We start from the raw sequence: 12,669 nt of genomic DNA on the forward strand, positions 1-12,669 counted from the left end.
ATTTTGGTTGGCCAACTTTAAAATGGCCCACAATGATTTACACCTGGTATTCTGTCTCTTGTACAATCCCCTCACCTTGGCCATGGCTGGGCCTATCAATTTCCTCCCACAAATGAAGTATGCAAAAGAGATGAAGTTTACAAAAATACTTTTATCAGGGGCATAGTCTAGTTCTCTCTCTCTTTTGAGTCACCAGTTGCACTATTGTGGAAACATGCAGGTAGAGCCTACATAGAGGCCTGCCAGGTGAAGCCTACCAGTGCCCGTATATGAGTGAGCTGGGACACAATCTTCTGAAGAAGGCCTGCAGGAGCCATGTAAGTGGCCTTGGAGAAGGATTCTACAGCCGCAGTTGAGCACGGAGACAACTTCAGTCCTGGCTGACAAAACACCTTGAATGTAATACCATGTGCTGCTCTGAACCAGAGTACCTAGCTAAGCCACCCCTAGATACCTAATCCGTGGAATCTGTGAAATATATATTTGATGCTTTAACCGGATAAATTTTAGAGTAATTTGTAATTAGGACAATAATTAATTCCAAGAAAGATGCCATTATTTGATTTCTGCCTTCAGGCTCTTGCTTCCCTGTTGCCCCCCTCTCTTCTGAGACGATATTGAAGACTGGCTAGAGCACCGACTCTGGAGCTCAACGTGAGTGGGAATCGCAACTCTACTCTGATAAGCAACAATATGTGATGAGAGCATCTACTCATGGGCTGGTACTAATTACATGAGACAGGAATTTGAATTTCCTCACTGATACTTAGGGTTCTGTGATTTAGCGGCTTTTATTATCCCTTCTTTACCCCCCTACATAGACATTCTCCCCTTGAGTTCTCCTTTTCTCCACTTTGTTTTACATCAGCTTATCTCATTCTCCTGCCTTAAGCATTCTTTCAAGAAATATGTATTAAATGCCATCGATTTGCTTTTATATATACCATATTTTTCAGACTATAAGGCACACTTTTCCCCCTGCAAATTTGGGCAGAATAATGGTTGTTAATACTGCTATTGAGTTCTGTTTACATTTACATTAGTGAAATATTATATTATTTATGTTATTAAATATTTTACCATAGTTTTTACTTCAAATTTTTTTTCTATTTTCCTCCTATAAAACCTACCTGTTGTCTTATGCTCTGAAAAATGCCGTAAGTGTCCTCAGGTACACAATTTAGAGAATGCTATTTTAGACAATTGGGGGGAGTAACTTTACTCTTGATAAAGAATAATTTGATGAGAAAAAAGACTTAGGGAAATCAGGCAGGAAATGACTAGAGTGCTAAGTATGGAAAGGGTAGTAGGGTGTCATTAGTGAAATCATTAGGAGGCAGAAGCACCAGGACAGGTGTCTGATTAATGGAGGAGAAAGAGGGAGAGAAAGGAGTTTAAAGTGACCTAGAGCCTTATCATTTAAATCAGGTACTTGGTTTCTTCCTTCCGGTGTCAAACAGAAAAATTCAAAGAGCTATAAAAGAGACGCTGTCCTCAGGAGCTAATAGATAGGTAGAGAATGCTAAACCAAAAACAGAGCAAACCCATTAGACGGTAAGGTTTCTTCAGTGTTCATAGACTTTGCCTGCAGAGCCGGTTTTCCTATTCCTGTGGAGCCTCATTTCTCCACATCCTCCATCAGCGCCCTTAGCCTTTGTAATCCTTTTCCCACTTCACTTCTTTTTCCAGAAAATAGTTTGTTCATTTAAACCTAAGTGTAAATTTAAATAGATGGCTTTTTCTTTTGGGTATTTCTAATTTAAGCCTTAATTTTAATACACATTAAAGGCTTTACATTTTAGATATGAAGTATATCAACAAGAGGGAGAAATTTAAATACTTAGGGAAAAAGGAAAATGTTGAATTGCCCTAAAAGTAACAGGGCACAAACCTATACCTTGTCAAGTATAACTCTGGACCCACAAGGGGGTCAAAAAGGAACAGCCAATCAACCTTCCTTTGAACACCTGTGATGTATACCTCACAACACCATCTCCTAAAACATCTGGAAATAAGGACAATGAGATGAACATCTCAAGTGCAAGTCACTATTATTTATACCACTATAGACAGATTAGTTTATTTAAAAACATGTAGATTCTTAGACTTCATCCCTAAGAATCTCTAGATTGGAGAGCAGGAATCAGAATTTTTCACCAATATTTCTAAATGACTTTTTAATGAACACTAATAACTCAAGAACTAATAGATAAATAGAACGTATAGAAATTATATTAGAAAGAAGGTTTGATATAAAATACAGGCAAAGAACATTTGCTTAATCAGTTTGAGGGCTATTTTTCTTGCCAGTGGTAAAGCCAGAAAACAAATTTCACTCTGAACTTGCTTTAGGTAAGTTAATTATAGAGGAATTTACCAGTGTTCCGAAGAACGGATTTAGAGTCAGCTTGGAACATTTTTATTATCTCGATTTAGGAAGGATTTATTTTAAATCAATCCAATTTAAAACAGCTAGTCATTTAATCAAATTTTAACCAATAAAGGTATTTAATTATTTAACTTTACCTCTGTCTGTTGTTCACAAATTTAAAATAAAGAACTTTTTGTGCAACATATAAACTGTAAATTCTAAAATAATTATTTTGGAATACTTGCACAATATCATAAAACAATTGTTATTTTTGTATGCCATTGTTAGATAAATATAATACTCTGTAAGGTTATCTCCATTATAAATATATAAATTGTACTTTATATATTTATATTACAATATAAATTAAAATTTTAATATGAAAAGCAAATTATCTGCACTTTGGAAATTTCCATCAAGAAAATACAGATATTAACAATATGTAATATTGTTTAGAAAAACATTTCAGGGCAAATTTAAGCTTTTCTAGAGGTACATGTTCTGTGTTTAATTTAGATGTTGCATAGATGAAATCTGCCCAGGTGAACATAAAAAATTAAAAATATATTTTACCCTGTTAATTGCCTTCATCATATTCCTTTTGTTTATTCTCAGATCAAAGGGGGAACACTATATTTTACTTGCTCAAAACTCAGGTTCCACTACAGACCTAACTGAGGGATAGAGTCGGACTAGTATGTGTTGTAGAAACTCACTGGGTAATTCTAAAATCAGCCTAATATTAAGATACTGGTTCATAGAAAAAAGGCAGTAATTCTACATATGCAAAAGACTCTGATTTGCTAGCTGGGCTTATTCCATAAATAGCTTCTGTTAATGCAATCAAGCTGTGTATGTGACTCACACTGTTCATTGCTATTGTTTGTGTGTGTGTGCATATGTGTTTGGGAATTTGTTTGCTCATTTGCTTATTTTTATCATTAGCAGTAACTAAACATTTCTGACTGCTTCCCTTTGGACATTGCACTCCAAGTCAAATTTTCCCTTACATGTTCAAATTGTCCGTACCACCAAATATTAGTAAGTAAATAGCTAAAGATAGTCCTTGACTTGTTAGGTATCATAAGTTCATCTTACATTTTTTTAAATATATAATCCGAAATGTCTTAAAACTTGTAGGTATAAAACACTTTAAATGAAAATTAAAACATAGATCATTTCCAGGTTTTGTATAACTTGGTTTCAATATGTAAAATCAAAATTATTCTAAAATCACATATAACACTATTTAGTGATAAGGCCATGAGAATATACTCACTATATATAATGTGAAAAATTCAAGTTGAAAGATATGTATAACATAATCTGAGGTTTGGTGGAGATAATGAGCATCCATTTGTATGAAAAAAGACAAAGAATGTAAAATGAAATTAACACTGCTTACATCTAGGTGATGAGCGTAGGTGATTTTATTTTTTACACTTTCAAAATTTTCCCCCAATGAATATTGTATTAATGAAGCCAGACTACTTCTAAAATGGCTTTATACAGAATTACAATTTACAAAAAAATGTATATTATGTTTGTTTCTTAAAATGCACTAAATATTATTTGCTTTTAAAAAATAATGTAAAACTACTCACTATACCCATACTTTCATAATTACTGAATTCTTAAATTCAAGAAGAAATGATTCTGCCTGCTTTTACCTTGGCAGAAATTATCTCAGTTGAGCTGATTTGGCTTATGCATCTTACTTGGTTGGATTCACACATTTGCAGAACCCAGGAAGGCAAATATGTTCAAAAATACGCAGGAAAACATCCACATGCCAACTTTAATTTTGTGACTTCATTTTCTAATTTTTCTCATCTTCTTTTTCTATGCTTTTCTTTCATTTTTAATAGCACATTAATCAAAAAATTAATTATGGCATTTTATTAAGTGTCATTGGTATAGTGACTGCCACGTACTAAGCTACCAACATACAAGGTCTATCTGGAAGAAGTCAAGCCATTGTTAATATAATGAGAATGGTTAACATAACATAGATGTAACCTGGCAGCCAAGGAGAGTGGACTGAAACACACATGCATGAACAATGACCACTTCACTGCATTAGTTAGTGGGGGCAGTAGACACTGTTGGGTGAGCATGTGTACTGTGTGGCCACCACATTCAAAATGACTGAGCAAGTAGAGCAATGAATTTGAATTAAATTTTGCATTAAGCTTGAACAATGCTCTGCACAGAAACAATTCAGATAACTCAGAAGGCCACAGCTACAGGCAGCTGGTGATTAGCAACTTCATCACAACACACACCCACTCATGCACACATCTCATACAGAGTACAGAGCTTTTTGGTGAAACATCAAATCACCTAGGCGACTCAGCCCCCATACAGCCCAGATTTGACACTCTATGACTTCTGGCTTTTCCCAAAATGAAAATCACCTTTGAAAGGGAAGAAATTCAGGCTGTTGATGAGATTCAGAAAAACATGGCAGGGCAGCTAATGGCAATTAGGAGAACTGCGTGAGGACCCAAGGTGCCTACTATGAAGTAGACTGAGGTGTCATTGTTCTATGTACAGTATTTCTTGTATCTGGTATTTTCTTCAATAATGTCTCTATTTTTCATGTCACATGGCTAGATACCTTCAGCACAGAGCTTGTATATGAAATTAAGTGTGCAGCTTGGCTTTCAGAGCTGTGAGCCAGGCAAGAATGAATCAATTGTCACCTGGCCAGAGATTTCTCTATTTTTATAGAGCAATAGAAAAATTGTTGTCTAACAATTATGCTTAATTTAGGACCCCATTATTAATAATATGAAATATAAGTAGCATTTAGAACAAGAATAGGTCAAGTGATTTGATTTTTGAGAAAGAGCTTTGGGTTAATGACAAAGAAAGTAAAGGTAAGAGACACAGGGCTGAAACTGACACAAATGAAGTAGAAGGAATTAGTGGATGCTGGGCATTTCATTGGAGACTTCCTACATGGCTCAGAGCTGATGGAAGCTTTCTCTCCTATATTTCTCATTCTCTAATTATGTTTCTCCAAGTTAGTTAGAATGGCACTTACTCAGCAGCCATTTTCCCTTTACTCTTCTGGAAAAAAGGTATTTATATTATATGTAGTTTTAAAAACCAAACTTCTCAGAAATCCTGTTTTTATAATAGTGGATTAGTCAAAATTTTTTAAAATAATTTTTGAATTGTATATAATCATGCACATAAAACAGGGTAGAGCAAAAGTAGATTTACAGTTGTGAGTTTGCAAAACACACAGTATTTTGTATATAATGTTAACTAACATTATATGAACTTGTAAATAAGGTGAGTTAGCAACTATTTTAAAATAAACATATATGCCTAAGAAAACAGATTGAAAAATAAATATACCAAAATTAATGGTTGTTAATAGTTGTGTCTGTGAGGAGGAATTAAAGGTGATTTTCAAATTACTTCTGCATTCTTTCCTATTTTCTAGAATGCTTATTTCAAAAAATGAACTAGCTGTTCCTCAAAATAGAGTAATATCAAAAGCATATGGAGTTGGATATATAAAATAAAGTTAAAATATTTTGAAATGAGGAATGTTTAAGCTAACAGCTCAAGAACAAACATTCAAAAAACACTTATTTAGACATGCTGAACATAAAGCTTAAGAATTAAAACTATTTAAAAACAATGGAACAGTCAACGGGGAAGAATTTAATGGAGACACTTTCTACACTTTCTTAATTAATCATCCTTTTATACATACTATTAGTCACATGGTATGAGGGGGGAAAACACAGAATTTGTGAGGTCACGATCTGAACACACAGAAAATAAATGAAGACCTATAGGCTATGCTTCGCAAAAAGCAGGTGAAGGCATATGAACTGATTGTTGATGGTTCCAGAATATCTCTGAGTAATACAACAAGACAGTCCAATATAGTATTTCCAGGTGAAAAAATGAATTTGATATTTAGACTGAATATTAAAAGAATATTTAGACTGAAAGACATGGGGAGTTGCATTAGTCCCACTGCCCTATCTTTCTAGATAAGTCTCTACTTAAATACTTCCCTGAGCATAAGGCAGCCTATACATCAGTTTTTCTACATTCACATTGTCCCTAATGACTTCTCTCAAGTTATAGAACAAGAAGCTACCTAAATTTAGCCAAAGATCTTGTCTAAAAAACAGGCTTTCAACAATTGGATGACAGTTATTATGAACTCAGCCAGACTAATCTCTTTTAGACTTCTCTTTGTTGTTTTTTCAATGCTCTAGCTTATTGGTTTATTCCTCAAAAATTGGCACCAAAAACTAAACACTACTTCAGAGTCAGAAAGGGAGTTTCACAGGAAGTGTGTCCTGGATTCCCACAAATACTCCAAGTCACAAATTTCACCATAATAATTTTTGCAGTAAAAGTCTCAATGCATTGTTGGATATGCACACACACACACTTACGGTGGAAGAGAGTGAGGTGCGTTGCAGGAATATGTATTTAGTGATTAGCTATAGGATGGATTTCAGAAAGAAAGTATACAAATGCAGAATGGTGACAGGTAAGTCTGGTCACTGGACAAGAGCATTATGTGTCATCTCAGGACTGATTGCTGTAGATAAGCATCATTCTAGTGACGGGACAATGTGGATTGAGTGGCAGCAAAAGAAGAGGCAGGAGGATATATTGGAAGACTGTTGCAGTCATTTACATGAAAATGATGATGTTCTAATCTGAGGTGCTAAACTTGTCAAGAAAGGTCATAACTGAGATATACAGAGTTAAAGTCAAATTTGGTGTGGTCAGTGGTGGCATCTGGAGGCATCTGAGATTATGCTGTGCTTCATCTCACTTTTTTTAGGCATACCTAGTAATTTTTATTTAATTTTGCAAGTCTGAGGTAAACAGCATGAGCAGTAAGTTTTACTAGTAAATAAAAAGCCATTCTACCAATCTACTGGCAATTAATATACTAATAAGAGTTAGGAAGCATTTCACTGAAAACAAATAAATGAGAGAAAATATTTATATAAAATTATAAAATGCTTATGAAAATATGTACATTTAAAGGAAGACACAAACTCATTTTAATTTATAGAGCCAACTAAAGCCTTAAAAATTAAGTAGAAATTGAAATACTGATACTATTTGCCAAGTGAGGAAATCCACATCATCAATGTGGATATTTAATAGGCAGTCGCATATACAGGTCACAGCTCGGGAAGGAAATCTTGACCAGAATTTCACCCATGGTTCCCAAAATTATGTAAATTGGCAATTGAAGCCACATGATCTTGAAACATCTAAAGATTTTTCTAAGAAATCTTTAGATTTTCCAAAAATGTAAAGATCTAGAGTCTTCCTATGATGTGAACATTTAAAAAAATATTTTTGTATTTATTTATCTTTAGAGGAGAAGGGAAGGAGAGGGAGAGAAATATTAATGTATCGTTGCCTCTCGTGTGTCCCCTGCTGGGAACTGGCGGCAACCCAGGCATGTGCCCTGACTGGGAATCGAACAGCAATCCTTTGGTTCACAGGCCTGCACTCAATCCACTGAGCTACACCAGCCAGGGCTGATGTGAACATTTTAATGCCTTCCCATCTGCTCTCCCAATGGCTCTCTGGCACCTGAGTATCTGACTTTTCCCGCCATAGAGCATCCTTTCTGAGTCATACCTACTCTAATAAAAACATTCCCCCCATCTGAACATTCTAAAATTTACCTTCTTGTATATTCTGATTTTATTTTTTCTATTTAGATTACATTCTTTACTCTGTACTTCATTTTACACTATCACATGCTACTATTCTACTTCATTGTTAAAGGCTACATCGTGCTTTAGAGCCTGCATGAGCCACAATTTTTTTGTTTTGTTTGCATTTTTATCTCCTCTCCATCACCGTTCATCCCCCATCCCCTCTTGTACCTCTCCCAACCCCCGCTTCCCTACAATCACCACACTGCTGTCTGTGTGTTGCCTTGGTCACTGTTTCTAACTTCATTCAGTGCCACACCACAAACTTCCTGCGAGCAAAGGTAAGAATATGGAAATGGTTTGCAACCTCTTGTTATATCTTTAGCTAGAAAATCAATTGTCTTTTCCATTCACAATCATGTGATCAGCTCCAAGAAAGACCAGCTTTAAACAAGTGTCTGCTCTCCACTGTCTGGTGATGTCTAGGACTGTAAGTAGAATGGGAAGTGATTAAATGCATGGGCTGGGCAGCTAGACTACTTGGGTTTAAGTCCCGCTCCGCCACCTTCAGGCTTTATATTCCTGGACTCGACTCTCTATGTCTCACCCTCCCATCTCTGAAGAGGACATAATAGTATTTATTTCCTGGTAGTGTCATGAGGAGTATATGACCTGATGCAGGGAAAGCTCTGGAATAGTGCCTCACAAATGTTAGCTATTTTTTATTATTTGTTGTTATCAGCATTATTTTATCTATCCATCAGGCTTTCATAAAGGATTCTTGTTATCTGCCAAGACATTATCAAAAGAAATGAAAAATACATTATTTACTAATATTGTCAGTTTCCTATAATGAGAAAAAAAGAGCGGTGGATGAAGAATTTCTATTTAATAATTGCCAGGAGAAAAATATGCTAAATGTTCATTCTATTATGATGCCTGTACACTTGTAATATCAATCAATAATTTAAAGATTATAATGAATATTTTATGGGTGATAGCTATTGTCAATCACTTATAATTCCCAGTTATGTATAACTTCAATAAATATTTAATATCTTTAATCAAAAATAATCAGGGTTGGAAGAAAATTAGAATAGGCAAGTAGAAGTACAGTTTATTTTGAAGTAGAAAACCTTCCATGTGGCCAGAGGAATTCACCATTAAATACAGAAATCCATCACCTTTGCACTGCAGCGGCACACAGAGACTTGTTACCACAAGACTCGGCACACAGAGACTCTGTTACCACAGAGACAGTCCGGCCAACACTGTGTCACCACGCACTTTCTGGAGATGGTGTAGGACGCACAGGTGTCATTCCATTTTTAAAGTTAATTTGGGAGACTCTGGGGGCTGGTCCGCAACCCTGCAAGGTTCTTTCAGTGTCTTAAAGACTTGTTTACTTTATAAGAATGACTTTGTTATGAGTAACAGAGAATACAACTTACACATGCTTTGGTTCTTGTTATTGAAACATGTAGGTCGAATTGGCTTCACCTGTGTTTTATCACACTTTACGCTCCATTTCTCTCTCATTTTCTCTTCTCCAGCCTTGTCTATGTGCATTTCATTTTCAGCCCCCTGTCTATCATGTAGCAAATTGACTGAAAAAGTATCACCCACCAGACACATAACAAATCCTCTAGAAAACAGACAATTTCTCCTCCGCAACCACAGATCAAAAGCTCTGAGAGTCACTCAGTTAGGACCAGCTTAGGTCACAGTCCCATCTCTGATCAATCATTCTGCAAGAGAGATGTGATTTTGCTGAGTCATAGTGGCAGGGCAAAGGCAGAATGGGTCATAAGGATGCAACACGCTCCTCTGTTTAATGTTTTTTTTAATGTGAATGATGCCATTTCCACAGTTTTATAGCGTCTACACTTCTGTGCTTGGTATTATATACCAAACAATAATTTTAAGTCTATTGTGATTTCAGATTTTAATCAATTACTATAAATTAAATAATATTATGCTCCCCTCCCCCCCCAAAAAAACCAGAAAAGTTTCCTCCACTTATCACTAAGAAGGATTACTTCAAGAGTGCTATTTTATAGCCACAATTGTGGAGTCAGTTCTGAGATTCCTGTTCTTAAGAGCATCATTTCCTTATATTTCATGCAGCTAAACCACCATCCATAGGACAAATACAGGGGCATTGTTTTAACAGATGCAGTGAGTCTCCAGGTAAGTCAGCTGTGCAGTGTGACCACAGGCTGCATCAGGTGAAGTTCTCACATCGGGTATAGCTCATATCAGATAAGGGTTAGTACGTGTGCAGGTGATGGAAAGGGTTGGCTAACCGGTATATTAACACAAAAGTTTAAGATATATTATCTTGACTTAATAGCTATTGAACTTAACATTATTGAAGATATTAATGATCTTAAGGTATTTAGAAGAAGAAACACACTTTTCCAGGAGTTTCCTACCAACATTTTATCTGAATATTCTTGGTTCATTCAGCTGTAAGTCAATATAATATATAATTACATCTACAACTTGTTTGAGTGATGCATGAGCAGTTTTTGCTTTAGGATTCAATTTATAACTTCCTCATAGTTAACTTTATCTTCTGTCAATAGATGCAAGAATCCTGCATTTTCAATAATTTTACAGAACACTTACTACATACCCTTTGTTATGTACTGTCTTCCAGTAAATCATTTCATTCTTCAACTGGCCCAAAATGGGCTAAAATAATAGAATCTTAATTATTTCCTGTTATTCGGGGTTTATTATAGCACGATAATACTCAGGTAATATTTGTCACCTATATCAAAGGCTGAAGCAGAAATTTATATACATTTGTTATGTGTATAAATGATACACTGAACAAGTCTGTTTACTGAATGTTAATGATTCCATAAGACTAGTCTTATCTTGTATTTTCTCTAAAGCAAGACAATGTTTGCCTGCATTATCCTTTAAAAATATTCTGGACATACAGGCTGAATCAAGAATATAACCTTGAATTGAAAAATTAAAAGACTTCATGGTGACTTAAAAGCTTTTCACATTAAGTAAAGAAAGTGTTATCTAAAAATAATGTGACTATTCATGTGACTTAATTTTTTTCACATGTTTCTTGGAATAATTCATTATCCATCCATGCTGATTTTTTGTGCACTGCACTAAATTAGTAAAGACAAAAGATTTATATATTTAAAGTGCTAGGATTTGCTGATTTAAAAAGATACAAATTTGGATATAAACTGGATCACTGCAAATGTTGATTTGATTTCTCCTTCGAGTTTCTGATTCTAGACACTGCATGCCCTGAATTTTATGTCATTACTTTTGTAAGTAAATGTGACATGTTCCCATTTAGACCTACTTCTCCGATTTTGTAGAGTTGCTCTCTAATCCAACTTTCTCTATTGATGAATGACCAACTTTTCTCTAAGTCTCTGAGCAGCATGCATGCCAGCAGGTAATTTCTCCCAGCTGGTGTTCAATATATGGATCCCATGAATTTTTTTCAACGTGTATACCAAAGTCAGTTGGTTAAAATCTTTGGACTACCCATATTTTTGATGCCATGGTAGAATCTTCTTAAGTATAGTTGTTAAAATTTCTATATTGTCTCTGTTGCATAAGAAATACTTGTAATGGATCAGCTATAATTTATAAGTTAAATTTGAATTTCTTAAATAGGACAAGAAATAAGATTCTTATGGAAAAAAAAACCCATGTGCAAAACTATAGATTGTTATTTTTTACAATGCCCTAGCTTACATGTAATTCATAAACATTTTACTTAGTAAATTGACTTCATCATGTCTTTATAAGAATATACAATAATTTTATGCCAACAACTCACTTTTCCTGCACATACATCATTGCTTTTTAATGTTCATTAAACCAAATCATTAACATATCATGTGTAAAATTGCTACCTTCATCACCCAACTTCCCGATATTCAGTGTTCTGCAAATTTCCGCCTGACTGTGAGCTATCTAGTGATTTGCTTCTAATAATATAAGATGGCAAGGATGACAGAATGTCACTTCTGTTATTAATCTATAAAAAAATTTGATTTCTGTCTTGCATCTGACTTTTGCCTTTTTGGCTTACATGCTTTGATGAAAGAAGCTGCCAAGTTGGAGAAACCAACATGGTAATGAACTAAAGGTGGCCCCCAAAATAGCCAACTGGAAACTAAGGCCTTCATTTCAACAACTCCCAAAGAGGTAAATTCTTCCAAAGCCACATGAATTTGAAGCCCAGCCTTCCCATGAGACCCTGGCTGACACCTTAATTGCAGCCTTGGAGTGCCCATGAAAAAGTCTGGGCTAAGCTGTGCCCAGACAGACCTCTGATCCCCTGAAGCTGTGTGATAATAAAAGTATGTTGTTTTAAGTTTATGGTGATTTGTTAAACAACAACAAAAATCTAATATACCTGCCATTAATAAGTTTGAGGAAAAAAATCAAAGCTAATTCAAGCTCAAATGAAAAGGACAGAGTAATCGGAGTAATAGGGAATAAGATAGTAGGGAATAAGAAAGTATCATGGTATTTTCCAGGTCTTACATAAGGATTGAACAGCATTAGATTCTGTTGAGTCAGTCAAATAAAGGTATATGGAGAGTTTTAAACACTGTTATATTCAACATTGCATTC

This window comes from Artibeus jamaicensis, unplaced genomic scaffold, assembly GCF_021234435.1.
Source record: "Artibeus jamaicensis isolate MK-2021 breed Jamaican fruit bat unplaced genomic scaffold, CSHL_Jam_final contig_787, whole genome shotgun sequence".
Classification (NCBI taxonomy): Eukaryota; Metazoa; Chordata; class Mammalia; order Chiroptera; family Phyllostomidae; genus Artibeus; species Artibeus jamaicensis.